The sequence below is a fragment of the Ambystoma mexicanum genome, chromosome 10, assembly GCF_040938575.1.
Source record: "Ambystoma mexicanum isolate Mex_15411 chromosome 10, UKY_AmexF1_1, whole genome shotgun sequence".
In the NCBI taxonomy this organism is placed as follows: domain Eukaryota; kingdom Metazoa; phylum Chordata; class Amphibia; order Caudata; family Ambystomatidae; genus Ambystoma; species Ambystoma mexicanum.
Window position 1 is genome coordinate 963,956,386 of NC_090932.1, and position 19,336 is coordinate 963,975,721.

Sequence of the window (19,336 nt, forward strand, 5' to 3'; positions counted from 1 at the left end):
TATAACGCAGTCTCACCTGGACCTCGCACACCATACCTTTCTATGTTTGGCATCTTACATCAAAACGCTATGGCTGCAATCAATTGAGGTACTTCTGCTCTTTGATGTAGTGTCCCAGTGGAGCTGTAAATTACCATCATTTTGACTGGACGGTCTAGCACACCCCCACTAGGGCCGCCTCCAAAGTATTGCAAAAAGCCATAGTTTGGATGCAGCATTATTATTATTATTATTATTTTTACATTATTGTGCATTTGGTTAAAAAACCTTAAGCACGCAATTAAACAATTTATATAGCAGCACATAAAATTACATATCATATGAACACATTTTATAAAATATCATATCGCATTTTTATAAGATATACTACATTCAAGTGAAAAAGTCCTATTTGTATTTTATAAAATAGTGTAGTATCACATTTACATAAAATATAATGCATTCGAGTAAACATTCCTACTAGTATTGATAATACAAATTCAAGTTCATTTCATGTAAATTAGTCTAGTCTAAAATGATTTACACTGGATATCGGACTGGTTAAATCAATTTACACTAAGCATGAACTCAAGTTAAGTACATTAAAAAAACATATTCCTTAAATAATATGCTGCAGCCGTGATCAGAGAGGATTCTGCGCAATGATATGATACGGTATCATATGGCATTTATAACACGCCGATACACAAGTGTTTCAATAAAGTGTGTTCCAAAATTGGTCCATTTCAATGCATTCGATACAAGGCACGAAATTCCCATATGCCTTAACATAGTGAGGCTTCAACCTTGAGCAGCATGTTAAAACGCACCTGTCAGTGTCTACCTCCTGGAGGCACAATCTACATGTTCTATCTACCAATTGGATATCAGTCCAAGCGCCCCATTATTCAACTGTGGGCAACAAATATGGCATTCTATGTTGGACAGCGGCTAATCAACAGATGCAACACTTGGGCAACAGCCCATGCTGGCCTCTCGCTTATCTCCACCACCCTAGTCAGTGATCTTCCACCGATTCCACAGTCCCACAATGCTCTAGATCCAGGCTTTTCTCATAAAATGGCAGCCGGTTTGGTAGAAACCTGCACAAACACTACTAAATTTGACAGAAAACTATGGAACTTATAGTCCAAGCCGATTCCTATAGCTCCTAAATTATTTTTTTTAAACATATATTTTGTAAAAAAAAAAAAAACGTCAATAGTCACTTCAACATATTCATATCCATTGTGACTAATCCCATCCGAATTTATTCAGAAACCAGATCAGATTTTATTGTTTCAAAAAAGCAACATGTAAATACACACTATAAATATCACAAATTCTTACAGTGAAAATCTTACAGATACATTTCCTACCAATAGCATTTCATCTATACTAAGAATGTCCATGAATTGGCCCCACACGTTGGCTGACGGTGTTCAGTCTGGTATTTATATAACTTCTCTTTGATCTGTAGATTAGTATTATGATTGACCAAGGCCACCTGATGAAATTCTTTGTGTAGATGATATGCTATTTGAAGGAAATGTCTTTGTAAGATGTTTTAATAAGAATTTGTGATATTTATGAAGTGTGTATGTGTAGGTTTATTTTTTTCGAATAATATAATTTGTTCTGGTTTATGAATATATTCAGATGGGGTTAGTCACAATTGATGTCTATATATTGGAGAGATTATCGATACAGTGTGTGATTTATCTAAGTAATTTAAGAGCTGTAGGACTCAGGCTTGCCTAGACCCTGAACCACCAACATTTGAAGATACGCACACTATGTCATGTACCTAAAATAAACTAGACAGCGGCTGTATAATCCAACATGATAATACAGTAGAAAAGTTAACTCAACTAAAGCCTGCCTGCGGTCCCTGGGTTCTCGACTCTCGTTATAGAGTTTGGGATTCTCCAATCTATACCCAAGGTTGATCGACAAACAGCCCCTCTATTATTGTGCCCAAAAACAAAACAAAAAACCATCAGTGCACTTGTCAATATTTTTCCCAGTTTATGAGAGGGGGGACTTAAATGCAGAGCAATTCTGAAAAAAAGCTCAGTTTAGGAGCTAAACTTCCCAGTAACAATGTGCATTAAAGTTATTCTCAAGACCATCACTCGGACACTTAGAATGCTCGCCTTATTGCATTTTACAGACCCACATGCAACCAGATATTAAAGATGGTAACACAGTTACTATTCATTGGTGATTAATGTAAATGACTTTAGAGAACTTGGTTCACCGATATAGCGATTTCCAATGCAATAACTTGTGTAGCACTGCAATCAACTTGTCCTACCATTAACCAATATAATAGCACACATTTTATTAAACCCGGAGCGGTAAAAGGTTAAGTCTGTGTTCCTGCGATTGGAACCTGTAAATTGCAGATTTCACCAGTGTGCTATTGACCCACTGGGGGTTTTAAAGTCTTATATCACATCCACTTAGCTAGGGCTTCACCCTCCCATAGGGATACAACAAAGTGCCACAGTGAAGAAGTTTAGGGGAGGCTGGGGAGAAGTAACTCCTATCCGAAACATATGTGAGGTACACAAACAGCAGACAGGGCGGATTGTGTGTTTGGGGCAGGGTCGGGGGAATCGAGCAAGGTTAAAAAGGCAGGTTTTGTAGCACCCTCAAAAAAGCAAGGCAGGTTTTGTAGCACCCTCAAAAAAGCATAACCATGCATGCGTTAAGATTTACTGCACTCTGTGCAAGAAGATACATTTCAGAATTGTCTCGAGAGGATAGCTCAGGGGCAACGTGCTTGCATTGGAAGCAAAATGACGCGAAGCAACACAGGTTCAACCCCCGGGTCCGCGCTTAGAAACCTCTGGGTATTAAGTGTGTTATAAATAACCAATTACATTTCACACTGTTGCAGCCTCCCCTCAAGTTAGGAGAGAACAGTATTCGCTGTCTGTGGTCTACACTGTACTAAGGGGGGATGGTTTACATGGAAGGTGCATCCAAGTGAATTTTTAAAAAACATTAGCCCATGTTAGAGTCTAGCAAACTTGGGGTTTACGGGATAGATCAGGGGCCTGAAATCTACGATTCCACGCTGAACCGGACAATTGTACAGACTAATGAGAAGAGATTTGAAACTGCAACCTCAATATGTCTGAAGACAAGACGGCATTCATAGACGATGCAAATATTTGAGTTGCCGTATCTACAAATAGAAAAAAAATGACCTTGCCCTCTTTTTATTTTGGCAGAACATAATCACTAGTGTTCCTGTGAGCATTGCTATTTCTTAGAATTTTACATTTGACGACCTGATCCAATTGGGTGGAGGACTAGAACCACACTCAGAATAAATGTGGAAATCAAAGGGGGAGTGGGGGCTAAACCCTACACACTCGCCAACTCTTTCATCAATGCCAATCAATGGAGCCAGGTAACATAGCTGCGATTCATAGCCAGTTGGCAATTCCGACTTCTGCTTTTAAAACCCCAGAGTATGTTCATCCTGAATCACAAAGGGAATCATTGTTAGGCGTCCTCTTCCACACTTCCGATTAATCATCCTCCTCCTTCACAACAACAGTAGATTACAGCATCATGCAATCAAGGTCCCCCTGTAAGAGTCCACGTGCTACTACTAACAAACCCAACGTGTCGCTGACATTTGCACTATACCTCTCCCACAGCCGAGAGCTATAGTGCCTTTCTGCGAATACAACAGGACTCGAAATTAAGATTGGATAAACAGGAACTAAAAGCAGTTGCTGGGTATACAGCATTAACCAGTGACCAGGAGCTACAACTGGGCAACGAGGAGATAGTACATAGTGTTGTGAAAAAGTATATAAGATGCAAACCTATCATTTTGTCCATTATTTATGGCCCCTTTTGCTTTAAAATGTTGCATAGAGGTGTCATCATTTTCATTTCTAAATCGTCCCAAATGCACAGATACATTTGCATAGGTGGGTTTGTTTGGCATCAGTTGGCCTGGGGAGTCTACAGTGGCTCTGGGTAGCTGATGGTGTCAAGCTAACCAAGCTCTTCTATTTTTGATTTGATTTGATTTTGTATTTATATTGCTCATATCCCCAAGGAACTAAGCAGCAGGCTGCATCTAGGTGCAGATTGTATCTATAGAAGACAGAAAGAAAAATAGTGTATCAGCTATTCAGTTTACACAAATAGATATGTTTTAAGTTGTTTCCTAAACACAGCCAAAGATTGCATTAAGAAGCTTATGCAGATACATTGGAACTTTGACACCTAGGCAAAAGTGTCAATTTCTGGATGTTCTGGCGCAAATCAGAACTTCAGAATATCAGGTGCAGGAGCCACATCTGCCCCTCTTTGATTTCACTAATGTTATGTTATATGGGTTCTACATTGTTTCATCAAAGTGATTAACTTTGTTGTAATTCCCTCCAATGAAGTTACTTGATTTATTTATTTATTAATAATGGGGGGGCTCTCCCATACCAACTCTCACCCACTCCCTACCCTGCCCACCTCACCCTTATACCTCTTAACCCCAAATATACATATATTAAATCACCACGAAGTAACTACATCAAAGTAAATTACAACAAATTCACATCGATGAACAACTAAACACCATTACATGGGTGGGTGTTCGGGAGTCTTTTGGAGCCTCCTTTGCATTTATAAGTATAATGCATAGACCTAGATCAGATATCCCATGATTGACGGAAAATGTTCCAGCCTCCCTACTGAAACGGAACACAGTCAAATGAACCTCCTATGCGAAGGGTCTACACTCACTTTCTAGGTCACACCCATTGGAAGATATGAATTTACATATCAGTCTTCCCCCACCCGCAAGGACATTCCAGACAACGAAAATCCAACGCAATTCTGCACTGAGCAAGAGTACCAGCAACAGCTCCACATGTGTGTTTCTGCCACGTTGGGAGTCATCAGCAAGGTGCCATCATATCTCACTAGGTACAGGCAGAAGTAGGGACGGGGGGGTCCAGGAAGGGTGTTGCCATCGGGATTACCCTTACATAAGTAGGGTGAAACGCTAAGGATTTCAAAATATTCCAAAAATAGACACTCTCCTCTGTGAAAGGCACTCAGAGCTAAAAAGAGGTTGAGGTTCCCACCCACAAGTGGGCTAATTAGAACGGGGTTCACCAATTAGCAAGCCCCACCCACCTGGTGCCTTCTTGCCTGCCGCTATTTTTCACCACTTAGCAAGCCCCACCCACCTGGTGCCTTCCTGCTTCCTGCTCTTTTTCCTACTTAAGGAGCTCTCCTGCCTCTTTTCCTTTGCAGATGGGGAGCAGGTGCAAGTGGATCTAGGTCACCTGGCATAAGCACCACCCACCTTCTTAGCCCTGCCTCTTCCTTCCTGCTCTTGACTACTAGATCAAGGGTGTCTTACGCCCGGGTGTCCAAAGTGAAGGGCAGTCAAAGAAAAGGGCAATTCCTGTTCAGACCAGGAGGACCCAGGGCCTACCCCCTGCTCAGACAGCAGGTAAGCATGCACCAACATGTGTCCCCCCTCTGTCCCTACAGGCCATCTCCACCCCCTCTGGTCCCCCTGTGATGTTCCCTTGTGCCTCCCCTTCTCGCACACAGGTGTTGCCTGTTTTGCTTGATTCTTTTACCTTGCTGCCCCTCAACCTCCTCCAGCCTACTTCTGCAGGAGTCTGTCCTGATAAATTCTGGTTTCACCATCACCGTCTTGTGGCCAATGCTGGATTTGACTTTTATGGACTTCATTCATTCACGGTGGGTCACCCTTTCTCAACTCTCATGCTGGACTTCTTTTGCATCTTGTACTCATGGTGGCCCTGAATCATGCTGTTCCCATCTTCATCTTGTATCCTGCCTTGCAACATTATGTGTTACTACTGACTTCTGCAATTGTATTTGCTCTCCCCTCTTGCTTCTCCACTCTTTAACTGCTTACTTTCTGTTCTCTCCTCCTTTCCCTTCTCCCTTTTCCTATCTCCTCCCCTTACTTTCTTCTATGTAATTACTCTATCAGACTTGTCCCTGGACTTAATATGATAGCAACCTCGTCTGTTTCCTCCCCCTCCCATTACTGTTTTTTCCTCCCCACCCCCCTCCAGCACTATCTGAAATATCGTCAGGCCTAGTATGATAGTTAATTTCACATCCTTACTGTTCATGGCCTGTAAGAATGTCATTGTATTTTCCCTTGTTCCCTCCCTTGCATTGAAGCGCTTTGAAACACATTGTGTATAGGCGCTATATATATATAAACTATCATATCATATAGCACATAGAATACGGCATTTTAGCATTTTTGTTTTATTGTGTTTGTTTACAAAGAACCTTTTACAAAAATGGTGAATGCTTAAAATGAATGTATAACAAAAAAACATAAAAAATAAACATTTAAAAAATATTTGGTTATACTAACATTGACCCTTCTTAAAAATAAAAATTCTAAAACATCATTAGGCATTAAGAAATTGAGTGCTTTCATTACGGAAATGAAAAAAAAACAAGGAACAATCCTCAAAACTTCCCATATGCAAATCAGAAACATATTCATAAATTGGAGCACCAAATTTCCTTCATACACGAAGGGCCGCGGACCAGTAATAGACAACACATTTAAATAAAAAGGTGTTCTCAAAGTATGATATTACTTCCTTCTAGTACATGTACAACAGTTATTGTTAATGCTGTATCATATCCAGAAATCAATCTACCCCAGAACATATCTGAGAGTATGCCATCAACACGGACCACAAATCTAGCAAACATTTATTTGAGGTCCTCTTACAACTCTGTGCTTCTGTGCTATATCTTTTCACAAAGCCCCTCTTTGATAAACTGGGTGCACTTGGGATCACATACACGAACTATGCTGATGATACCCAGGTGCTCCTTCCACTTACAGGAATTTATCACCAAGACGCTACAACCCTACAGCAAATTTACTCCACGCTCCAAGCCTGGATGGCCACAAATGGACTTTGCCTCAATGGGGACAAGACAGAAATTCTCATTCTTGGTCAAAGGCCCACCTTAGCTAATCTTGACTCGCTCTACTCCAACTTCCGCATTGAAAACTGTGTCATTGTCATCCCAATCTTATCCTCTGTTAAAACACTAGGGGTCCACATTGATGCCACACTATCCATGGATAAACAAGTTAGCGCCATTGTCTCTGCCTCCGCCCTGAGCTCCAAACTCATTAATGCTATAAAGCTGTTCCTAACCAAAGACAACTACCTCTCCATTGCCAGAGCTACTATAGCAGCCAAGCTGGATTACTGCAATGCACTCCTAGCCGGCACTGCCAAAAAAAACCTAACCAGACTCCAAACTACCCAAAATCACTCAATCAGAGCAACACTAAGTATACCAAAAAGAGACCACATCACACAAGCAAGAAAGACTGTTCATGGCTCCCAGTCAAAGAAGGCATTACATTCAAAATTATCAGAACCACACACAAATGCATCAACTACTCAGCACCATCATACCTATCAGACACACTATCCAGATCACACTCAACAAGGCCCACTAGATTATGCTACTCCTACAAACTCATGGTACCGCGCATCAACAGGGCAAAGGCAGGAGGGATAGGTTTGCCATACCTTGTCCCCAAGCTATGGAACGCGCTCCCTACTGCACTCAGAGCTGAAACGTCTCTCCATGCCTTCCGCAAAAATCTTAAATTTCTCTCTTCAGCTAATTGACTACACTCTCCCACCTCACTATCCTCATGTTCCACTACTGTGTATATTATCTGTTCCTAGTATGCTTGTCTGTATTTTTGTATGTAACTAAGCTATGATCACCCACTGTAAGAAGCGCCACAATGCCTGCGGGCTGCTGTGTGCTCAACAAATATAAATAAATAAATAAATAAATAAATATGTGGACCTCCTAGGGGTCCACCCTAAGTATAGGGGTCAGCAAGAGGTGGACCCACAGAAACACTTGTCTGGGGGATGCTATTGGTGTTCTCGTACAGAGCAGAGTTTTCTTGCCCTTCTGGTCAGGTCTAGGTTGCACGTTTGGCCTTGATCAGACCAGTAAGAAAATGTATATTCTCCGAGAAAGGTGCCGAGAGCTAAAACCTGTCCCTCCTGGAACAAGCTACTTTAGATTTGAGTTTCTAACACCCCCTGTGTCTTCAGATACCTTAGAAATGCAGACTCCTGGCAGAGCCCATGCAGTAATGCGCCCGCTGCCCCCATCTGTGCTTAGATACTCTGGCCTTTGACCTCCGCATTGTGATTCCGCACCAACCCATTAAAGAATATGCGTAACTTCTGTCTTTGTGTTTCAATAGAGTGTGTGCTGTTTATATGTGTTAATACAATATATTATATAAACACTCCAACACACATGCAAGAGGCCTATACAGAGTAATAGGTTATTATATGGAGTCACAAGAACATATTTCAAAGTGGTTTATCGCTGTGCATTACACCATGGGGAGGAGTCTGTTTTCTATTAAATAGTTGCCCAAGCTAAAACGTTCAGAGTTCCAGGTGAAGCTAGTAAAATTATCATTTTGGGAGAAAGAAATTGAAACATTATGAAAAGTTAAGTGGGTCATGATTTTCGGGACCTCCAAGAGATCTAAATGGGTTGCAGCTCCTGTTAGTGGGTCTCTAGGTACAGCAATGAAATGTGGATATAACCAGCCCCTGTTATCGCATTCTTTTAACGATAACGTCAACCAACAAAAAAAGCCTACGCAAGTGATAATGTCCACTAGAATCACGTCTCAGATGATGGCACCAGATAGGCCTAGACCCGGCATAAAAAAGTTTTTTAAAAAGCTACAAGACAATTCAAAAAAACGTCTCCAATAGTACAAAACACAGCTATTTAGACACGATTTCGATAGGTAACGTTTCACTTACTATTTTACCTCCGTATTCGTGGACCCCCCAACTTTTTGCTTTTGCTTCTGCCTCCTGACCTGACTTTTTGCCAATGAAGCACAGCCTTTTGCTGTGCTCCACTGGGCTTTCGCTCATGGTTCTGGGAAAATTGACTGACAGTCTTATTACTTTGTTGCCACTTTTGGCAACTGTATCTAAGTGCACAAAGTACATTACAGTTCCGCACACTGGGGTCCTTGCGTTTTTGGGCCCTACACATCCCTTAAGGATTTTTTGGTAACTGTACAATGTGCCTAGGAGTAGACTGGTGGCAGCAGAAGCTTTTGCATGTATTTTTATTAACTTTTACTGAGCCATAATTCGCTTACCGCGTGTGGCACAGGCAGACTGTGGCTAGTGTCCGTCATGGCCGTGCCATGAGGGCTTTTGTCTTCTCATGTGGCCATTTTGTCTGATGGCCTTCGCGTTGCTCTTCGTGACCCGGGAGTCCTTATTTCAGCATGCATTCTCCCGCGAAAGCCAGCGCTTTTCGCAGGCAAATGCAGGTCACATGTGTGGGTACCCAGGAAGTGGGCTGGGTCTGTCTGGTCCCAATCCACATTACTGGTGCCAGGATGTTTGGTGTGCACTAGAGCTGCAGTGATCCCTGATTGGACCAATGCTGGCATGCATTAGTGGAGAACATCTCCTTATTGGCCAGCTGGGTGCTAGCACTCACTGGACTTTAGGATATGAGGAGGGGATCTGAGGGCAGACCCACAGATCACCCTTAGGTCTGAATCGACCTATATACAGAGCCAAGTATCATGAGAAGCGAAGCAGATCCAAGGACTATCCGGAACAGCGCAGAGAAGGTTTGGCACCCTGAGCCCGCTGTTGGCCCAGTAGAGCCATGCTTTGCGCTCGATCTCTGAAGACCTGCCAAGGTGCTTCAACCCTTTTGAGTGATGGGACCACTCTCAATGCCTCCTTGGTGCTCTGCAAACTAGCCTTCTCTGAAGTGTCCCTGGGCCCTCCAGTGGACTGACCAGCTTGTACCTTGGCATCCATGCTGGAGCATTGTTTCATCGAATTGCGGCTCCAGATTTGGGAGAATCCTAGTTTACACTGCAAAGCACCTTTTTGACAAATCTCATTGTTCCTTCAGCTTTGGGCCATGAGAAAGAAGCGAGCATCAGTCCGCGAGACTTTGGTGCTCCTGCGTCACTGTGCGAAAATGGCAGTCGCTGCCGGTGACTTTCCTAGCTTTATTCATGTGTCCTGAGACCAGTTACAGTGGTTCTTTCTTTGTCCTGAATTTGTGACAAGAGATCCAGCTCCTGATGTAAAACAGAGCCGCACCCTGTGCACTTTGAAGCGTAACCAAGGAAGGGATTTTGTAGTCCAGGTGACCTTCTTAAAACCTGCCAAGTTTGGACCCCGAGAGAATGGCAGTGAGTAATCATGCCACTTACCAGTGGCCCCTAGTTCATCCATATCGTTTTTACGCACAAAGGATCCCTTGACTTGAGTGGCTCTTGCTTCCTATAGTCGTCCGCAAGTTGGGGGCATCTTTGTTCTCCATAGCAGACCCATCTCTGACTTGGAACCAAATTCTTCACAGTCCAACATCCTCTGCTAACTTTTCCTTCCGATTGAAGTTTGTCCCTTGTGAACTTTGTGAATCAACGAGCGCTTTTATGCATGAACATAACATTGAGAACAAGGCTCCAATCTTCGTAGGGCTGGACTTCTTAGGTTAGGCATATCCATTTTTGGAGTTGGCCATTGTGATAAAATTTGTGTGCTTTCCCTCCTTACAGGTTTTGGCGGGAATCCGCTCTTTATTGCATTGACCGAAAAGTGACTGCAGGTATATTTTACACAGCGTGTGTTTAAGTAGTAGCATTACTGTGTTCTTCGTTGCTCACCTGTGTTTTTTCTGGGCCTAATAAATTGTATTTGATTGACATACTTCTGTCTATGGGTAATTCTTGTGCCCTACTGTGTTTGCTCATCCAAGCCCTCAGATCACCCCCAACTACTCCTAAAACATAGCTTTGACTGCTCTCCAAGCTACCTTAAATTGTCCTGGCTAACTTTGCACAATTGTTCCCTGTTTCACTAAACTAGGGTGGCCTCATGGACATCTGTTCACTAGAGCAGAGTTCAGAAATTCATTCTAACAGTTAACAACATTACAAAGCAAACAAATATTGGCAGATGAGACTATCAAATAATGATCAAATGAAAAATAGAAACATTCAATTTGATAGAACACGAAAAAAGAAAAATATCCCTTTATTGAACAAAATAGAAAACTGGAGCCTACTCAGCTGAATGAATGGCGATCCATAGCTCACCATCCAAACCAAATTATCACTGGGATATTATATTCCATACACTGCTGAGTGCAACCAGTTAACACTACAATGACTGGCACCTGCAGATTTCAAACTGACCATATTTTTGGCTTGGACTTTTGGGGGTGAGGGGCCAACAAGTCAACCAGTTGCCAGGGCGTACAAACAATAAGTCTATGCAATGAACGTTCAGTTTCTATCTGGACTGGGAGCTAATCCGTGCCGCTCTCCCATCTTCCTACCCCGCAGACTTGGAATCCCCTGAACTCTGCAGCCTTTCATGCAAAGTGCAGGGCTTATCCTGCTGCCACCTGCGCCAAGTTGGTAACAGCAGAATAGTTGTGGAGTTTGGGAAAGAGTGTTTGCCTGGTACGCATGTACCACCTAAAAGGAACAGCACATCATAACGATGCCAGTGCCACCTTCACATAATGACAGCTCACAGAAGACAGTCTCAGAACATTTAGACTTGAGTGACTATCCAAAAGTCACACAACAAAACCCACATGCACGAAGAAACCAAGGCATTGCAAACAATGCAATTTTCAGGGAAGAAGCCAGCAGGATGCATGCACAAGGATATATAGACATGCAGGAGGCATGCGTTTTACTTCTGCAATATAGTGTTATTAATACCAAAGGTCATAAAATGTCACGGGGGGCAGATCAAAGAACACGTGATGTCACATCCGCTAACCATAGCAACTTGCTAAACGAGCGTTCGTGATCAGATTATGTAGTAGGTTTTTTTGTATAATTCATGAAATTGACTGCAACCTCACCCAAAGCCAAACGCTCAATATGTACTTCCGCTGAACTGTGCAATCGTGCATACTGGCACCCACGTCATGAGATACCCTCTCTCGCCCCTTTATATATTCTTGCATTCCTCCATTTAAAAAACTCCCCCCGCCCTGCAACCCTCCTCTGCCGCTCCCAGGGTCCGCTTCTTCACCCGAGTTCACCCTTCCCCTCAGCCTCTGCCCCGCCCCCATTAATCATGTCTGAGGAACGCAGACCCTATTAAACCCATTCCTCTGAGCAGGCAGCGGAAGCAGAGGCAGCGCCGTGACACCAGCAGAGAGGGGAAGGCGACCTGGTAGAAAGGTGAAGCTGGCAGGGGCGGGAAGGGGGTGTGGCTGGGACAGTTTCATTCTGTTGCGTCACCAGCAGATCTGCGAGGCCGGGGCAATTAGGGTGCAATAGGGAAAAGAGTGTGGAGATATTTGGGCAGGCAGGAAACTGGTTTAACAAGAACTACTATTTATTTTAAATTGAATTTATTTGGTATAGCGCAACACTTGAGGCTGCTTCGGTGCACCTATGGATGTTCCCGTGCATTTGTAGGGCACGCGGTGGCGAGAGGAGCCATAACAGCGATGGGTGCATCTTTGTAACATGTCTGCACAACATCCACCCGCAGATCCGGGAGTGCACACAACACGTGCACATATTAACCAATTACAAAAACGCTGAAAGTGGCGTGGCACTCGTGCCTCCTGCCCAAGAACACATTTCACTCATGTACATCATAACAGAAGCATGTTTGTTTTAAACAAATTGCTATTGGGCAATGCAGGAACAAAAGTTAGGTTCCTGTGGCACACTAACATCTTGTCCCAAGTGCCAGAAACAACAGGACTGCCAAGGCAGCGCATGCCAGCTCTTAAATGCACACGGTGTATTTGAAATAATGTGAAGGCTCTGTTGGTGTGCAAAATGCCAGACAGACAGTGGCACCATTCACCGCAAATGAGAAGACTCACTGTCTGCGCCAAGGCGACAGGCCCAAGAAGGCATGCCAAGGATGGCAACTCAGCCTATACGGCCAAAGTGACAATGCACGGCCATGACATATGCCCATCTAAAAGTCACGATTACATTAATAAGCCTTTACGATGCAGTAAAAACAATACCCCCCCCCTTCCTAGAAAAGGAGTAAATGTTCAGTTACCTAGGCTACATAACAATTAAGATATCCGATCAAAATTGAGCAGATACTTAAACAGGGGTAATAGGAGACCAGCGATTTAGTAAAGTGGGCGACGGCAGCATTGGAATCACAGGTCCACTCATAAAAGTACACTGATCAAACACTTGGCCATTGGCAATTCCAGAAATTAGCAATGGATGTAGGCATATGCAATCCCCGCCAGATTTGACCGAAAATAGAAAATGGAAACATTTTAAACCGTTTCCCCCCAGAGACGCACAATATCAAACTCTTAAGCACATGGTATATATAGTCCAGACGTTTGCAGCAAGAGGCTCTGGACTACAACTCCCATTATTCCTCAACTCAGACTAAGCTGACCGGGGCTGATGGGAGTTATAGTCCCAAACAACGGAATAGTCAAAGTTTGCAGCGAACACTGTAGTATGTAATCCGCCTTGCACCGCCATATGCAATGTGACTGTGAACAACCATTCCTGCCTGCAGGTGGCCTGTTGAAATGCTTCCCTTATTTTCACAATAACCCACTTGTTCCCCACATACCGTAAGTCAAACGTTAAAGCCACTGACTGAACTTAGATCACAAACGTGTTTTTTTAGTCTCGAATGGGAACTAGACGCGGCAGTCCGTGGCGCTTCGAGGCCTTGGGTTTCGGAGGCGGCAGACGGAGTGCGAGCCCCCGGGGGATTGGGGACTGGACGTTGAAGTGCGGTCGGCATGTTTCGGGTCGGTGGTTGGGCTGTTGAGGTGTTGCGCGGATGGCGGATGCGATTGGTAGTGGCGGGAGTAGCGGAGCTGGGGTCGGGGTGTGAGTTGGTGGGGGGCGTTTGTTTGTGGTAGGGTAGCTGTGGATTGGTTGGGTGTGGTTCGTGGTAGGGTGGCTGGTGGTGTTGGATTGGGGGTGGTGGTTGTTTGTGGTTTGGTGGCTGGAGGTGCGTGTGGTAGTGTGGGTGTCGCTCGGGTTGGTCGCGGTGGGTGGGCGGCAGCGCGCGGTGCCTCGCCTGAAGCGCATGTGTAGGCGTACGGGCTGGGGTCTCGCGGGTCTGCGTGCCGGTCTCCGGGCTCGCTGGGTGGTGAGTGTTTGGGGTGTTAAGTCTGTTGGTGTGGGTTGGCGGGGTGTGGTTTTTTGCAGTGGGGTTGCGGGTGGCTGGTGTTGGATTGGTGGGGTGTGGTTGTTTGCGGTGGGGTTGCAGGTGGCTGGTGTTGATTTGGGGGTAGTGGTTGTTTGTGGTTTGGTGGCTAGAGGTTCGTGTGGGAGTGTGGGTGTCGCTCGGGTTGGTCGCGGTGGGTAGGCAGCAACGCACGGTGCCTCGCCTGAAGCGCATGTGTAGGCGTACGGGTTGGGGTCTCGCGGGTCTGCGCGCCGGTCTCCGGGCTCGCTGGGTGGTGTGTGTTTGGGGTGTTGTGTCTGTTGGTGTGGATTGGTGGGGTGTGGTTGTTTGCGGTAGGGTTGCGGGTGGCTGCTGTTGGATTGGTGGGGTATGGTTGTTTTGCGGTGGGGTTGCGGGTGGCTGGTGTTGAATTGGGGGTAGTGGTTGTTTGTGGTTTGGTGGCTGGGGGTTCATGTGGTAGTGTGGGTGTTGCTCGGGTTGGTCGCGGTGGGTGAGCAGCAGCGCGCGGTGCCTTGCCTGAAGCGCATGTGTAGGCGTACGGGCTGGTGTCTCGCGGGTCTGCGCGCCGGTCTCCGGGCTCGCTGGGTGGCGTGAGTTTGGGGTGTTGTGTCTGTTGGTGTGGATTGGTGGGGTGTGGTTGTTTGTGTGGGATTGCGGGTGGCTGGTGTTGGATTGGTGGGGTGTGGTTGTTTGCGGTGGGGTTGCGGGTGGTTTGTGTGGAAGTGTGGCCTGTGTGTTGATTGGTGGGGATGGTGCACATCATCCTTTAGGATGGGGAAGCGCCTGCGTGGGTCCGCCCACGCGTTCGATAATTAAGAAGAAGAAGAAGAAGAACGTGTTTTTTAACCTCTCAGGGGGTGGGCCTTTTACTTGCTTTTGGCTAGTACACGGGTGGCAGTAGCTCTGCTAGTGTCTGAGGCACATGCAAGCTCCGACTTGCCTCCCAAGTGCCCGGCAGTCAACTGGCTGGCATCTCCTAGCACTGCCCTGAGAATGACCTCAAAGCAGTTCGGCCTAGCACTCCCAACGTCAAATAAAAAAGGGGGGCCCTGAAAGCTAGTTAAAAGGCCCATTTTCTGCAGCAAATCAAATTAAAGGTAAATAATTGAGGTATACATGCTATAGTTATTGGGTGGGCCTGGATAGCGCTGCAAACCAGCCTGAATGGTCATTATTCACGCTTAGCCAGAACAGAATCACACATTATATAACCATTCTCTCCGGTTATTTTTCGAGTGCCTAAAATGTTGACTTGGAATGGTAGGCGGCCACGTGCCTTACCCAATATCAAAGTTCAAGGGTAAGCCAGGCTTTCAAACTATTTCTAGATTTCAAAGTCAGTGCCTTCGCTATTTCAAGTCATTTCCCACCTTAACTCCGCCCCTTTTATTTTCTCAACATCTTCCCCGATGCAAAATATCAGAGGGGGGCTTCTGCTGCGACCAGCAGCTAGCCTATGGGGGGCGTGGGCATCACCATGGAGCTATGACCAGTTGTAAAAATTAATTGATGCCTAATTGTACGTGTATTTTGGTTGCTGCTGCTATTTCGGCCATATATTAATTACCCCGACTTGTTTGCTTCTGCTGCTCAAAAATATTTAAAAGCCAACCAAAAATGGCTTGCTACAAGTGTCAGAAATAAAACTTTAGGGGGCGGAACTGTCGGCGGGAATTGAAAACGTCGTGAAGCTGCAATGGGGCGAGAGCGGGGAGTTGTGTTCCAAAATGACATATCTATGGAGACAGCGGAATGTGGCGCGGAGCGGAATTTCGAGAGGGGCACAGCAGCCCACATTCCTGAAATTGTCATTTAAGCTCCAAGTGGAAGTGGGGGGTTGGGGCGAAAGAGCGCTTGGGAACGAGCCGGGCTCCTCTGCCACCCGCAAACGAGCAACCTTTCTGGAAGCGTTTGGAGAAACAAAACGTGTTCCTGGGGAAGAGTGTTCGGGTCCTTTTATTGGGTGCGTAACTGCACGTCAGGAGTGAGAAAGCCTTTTATTTCCGGGTTCAGGGCCCCCCGGGGGGCGGTGCGTTTCTCCAACGTGCCCCCTGGATCCAGACACAGCAGCGCACAGCCGCGGGCCCCGGATTCCTCAGGCTGAGGGGGCGGGGCCGCTTCACCTGAGTGACATCTGGCAGCGGCCCGGCGTGCCTGACTGTACGTGCAGCCGCTGACTAAACTTTCCGCAGCTGCAGCAGGGACGCTACCCCCCTGCGCGCCGCTACAAACCGTCCAACAAAACAGTGCTAACACAAATAAAACCGTCGCGTCACCCCTCTCTTTAAGTCACCCCGGGGCCACACACACATGCTCCCATGAACATGTTTGTAGGCCACTAGCCTCCCGCCACCGAACTCAAAACATATATGCATTCGCTTTTAGTTACTTCTTGGATTAAGACTGGGGGTACTCTCTGAGGAAGGGGCTCGGTCCTTGCAGGAGGGGCCGCCGTCCGTGCAAGGGCAGCGTCGCAGATGCAGAAGGATGCCTGGAGCCTCTCTGGAACGCCAGGCTCTGATGGAGGGAGCGCTACTCTACACACAACACAGAGAGGCTGCTCTGGCAGGGGCTGTAGATCTCTGGGCAAACCTGGGCCCCCAGGAGGTCACAGGACAAACCCCCCCCCCCCTTCCCCCAATCCCTCCCGATCCGTGCCCCTGCAGGGACTCACTCGTTTGTGCAACAGTTGCGTTTCCAGAGCCGGGCGTACGCAAAGTATCCAGTCCCTTCTGCAGCCACTGTCTGGGAGAGATAGGAAACCCTCGACAAGGACTAAAGAGGGGGGGGGGGTACGGGCAGAACAGGGTCACCCCTGGGCGATGGATATTGCCTCACGCAGTTCCATGGAAGAGTGATGAAAATTAACAAAACAAAAAAAAAACCACAACAATCACACGGGATGGGGAGGGAATCGGCACTGCCCCTGCCAGGAAACATTGGGAAATGCTGCAATCCTGACTGGAAAGTCTGAGCCTTGCTGGCACACAAATAGGGGGCAACAAAACCCACAGCCCTACTTTCGCTGCACCCTGGCAGCCCCCCAATGAGAATGCAAGCAACGATCTCCCCAATCCGAGAGTGAAACAAAGCGCACCCAGACAAATCCACACTGAAGGCGCACGGCAGAAAATTCCACGTCGCCACAGCCGCAGCCCAAGTTCGGGATTGTTGGAAAGTATCCCTGGAAGTACTTGAAAAGGCGCACCGGGGTCGGCTGGTGCCCCGATGGGTCCCCCTTACCTTCTCTAGGGCTGGAATGGGGTGTTGGGGACCCGGGCGCGCAGCTCCTCCCAGCCGCCGATGCAGTAAATCCCTGCCAGCTTGGATCAGATCAGGAGAGTTCGGAGGGGGATTCCGCCATGTCAGTGATGCCGCGAGGAGGACGCACATGGGGCTTGGGGGCCGGCCCACACTACCGTACAGTGTGGAATAGGACCTCCCCGTAAAACGCGCAGCAGGCCACTGCACTGCACAAGGCTCTCCTTGTCTGCAGAGGGGGCCTTCACTGCTGCGGTGTGGGGCCGAGGGAGGGTCCCCAGCAGCCTCCTCAAGCACAAACACAACAAATGCACATGCAATTACTGGACAACTCAAACCCATTCGATGCACGCATGTCACACATTTGTGCATGATATATGTGTTGCAAAATGATATTACCCAATGATGCACATTCCTCATATGTGTTGTGTGTGTATACATATATATATTCACTAACAAAAACATTGGTAAAGGGGCGTTATGGTTAAGTTGCACTAGCAAAAACCTATGAAATTCTATGGAAAAACGTTGTTACAGGGACGTTATGGTTACAGGTACAACTGAAAAAAAAAACCTGCAATTCGACAGTGATGCTAAGCAAGCATAACTTGCGCCACCACTGTGCAATGCTAAGACTAACACTCATAACATCAAAGATGGCATCACAAATGTCATTGATGACATCACATATGTGGCCCACTTATTTTTGGTCAGTGAAATATCTAGGCCTATTGTTTTGGTCACTGAGAGTCAGAATATTAAAATTCGAAAGGTGCTGTATATCTAGATGTTAACCTTTTCATATGTTCTTAAAGTACTTACCTTAAGGTTTGGTCTCAGTTCATGGTGCACATACATGTGGCAATAGGCATCCCTCAAACACACAATTCATTTGTGTACATGAAAATAAACTTTAATGCTATTAACATTTTCCTATGATGCTGTTTCTTTCTTCCTTACTTTAGTTTACCTGTATGTGCCTCTGATTTGTATGCATTGTGGGTATTCATATGTATAGTTTGTACTAGCACAAGTGTGTAGTAAGTCTTGAATTGTTAGCTAGTTATTACATCTTTAACATTATACAATCCCCCCTGACATCATGTTACCAACATTATTATCACAACCCCTTGTAGGGATTTTACATCAAAAATAATTTCAGATGTGATGTCATCAGTGATGTCAGCAATGACATTTGTGATGTCATCTTTGATGTTATGGGTGTTAGTATTAGCAGTGCACGGTTGTGGCAGGAGTTATGGTTGCTTTGCTTACCATAACTGTCAACGTTTTTTTTTCCTCGGTTTTACCTGTAATCATATTGTCCCTGTAACAACGTTTTTCCATAGAATTTCATAGGTTTTTGCTAGTGCAGCTTAACCACAACGTCCCTTTAACAATGTTGTTAGTGAATTTCATAGTTTTTTAGTAGGCCACTGTAAGCAGAATGTTGCTTTAGCATAGTGTTTTCTGTAAAGAGGATAGGTATTTCGTACGGCAACATAACCATAACGCCCCGTTAACAATGGTTTGATAATAATTCATTGGCTGCCCTCATGAGAAACATGTGGAAAGGGCAAATTGTCTGGTTTATGTATCCATTTGCGCTACCCCTTACTTTTCCGAATAGTGTTGGTGTATCGTACCAATTATAGATGTACATAGTAAATGTTGTGTAGCGTGGCAGTAGGCTCTCTTTTTGTGTTAATAGGGCATGATAAATCTGTGTGGCACAGTACTGGCAGAGATGAGTACAAATTAGCAATATGGACGTTTCCTAGGGACACTGCACCTGGTTGGCGTATGTGCAATCAGAATGTAAGTAT

General features: G+C 45.6%; 1 protein-coding gene across 2 annotated transcripts in view; it reads right to left on the bottom strand.

Moving 5' to 3' along the window:
- The window catches only part of FNDC3B (fibronectin type III domain containing 3B), a 796,261-nt gene extending 778,617 nt beyond the window's left edge, over positions 1 to 17,644 (bottom strand). Inside the window, exon 1 of one of the 2 annotated variants that reach the window (XM_069618738.1) lies at positions 17,493 to 17,644. The gene's annotated coding sequence lies outside the window, so the exon portion shown is untranslated. Of the gene's footprint in view, positions 1 to 16,923; positions 16,943 to 17,492 lie in introns of those variants that run through there. The other variant, XM_069618739.1, reaches the window with a different exon arrangement.
- Positions 17,645 to 19,336: the final 1,692 nt, after the last annotated feature.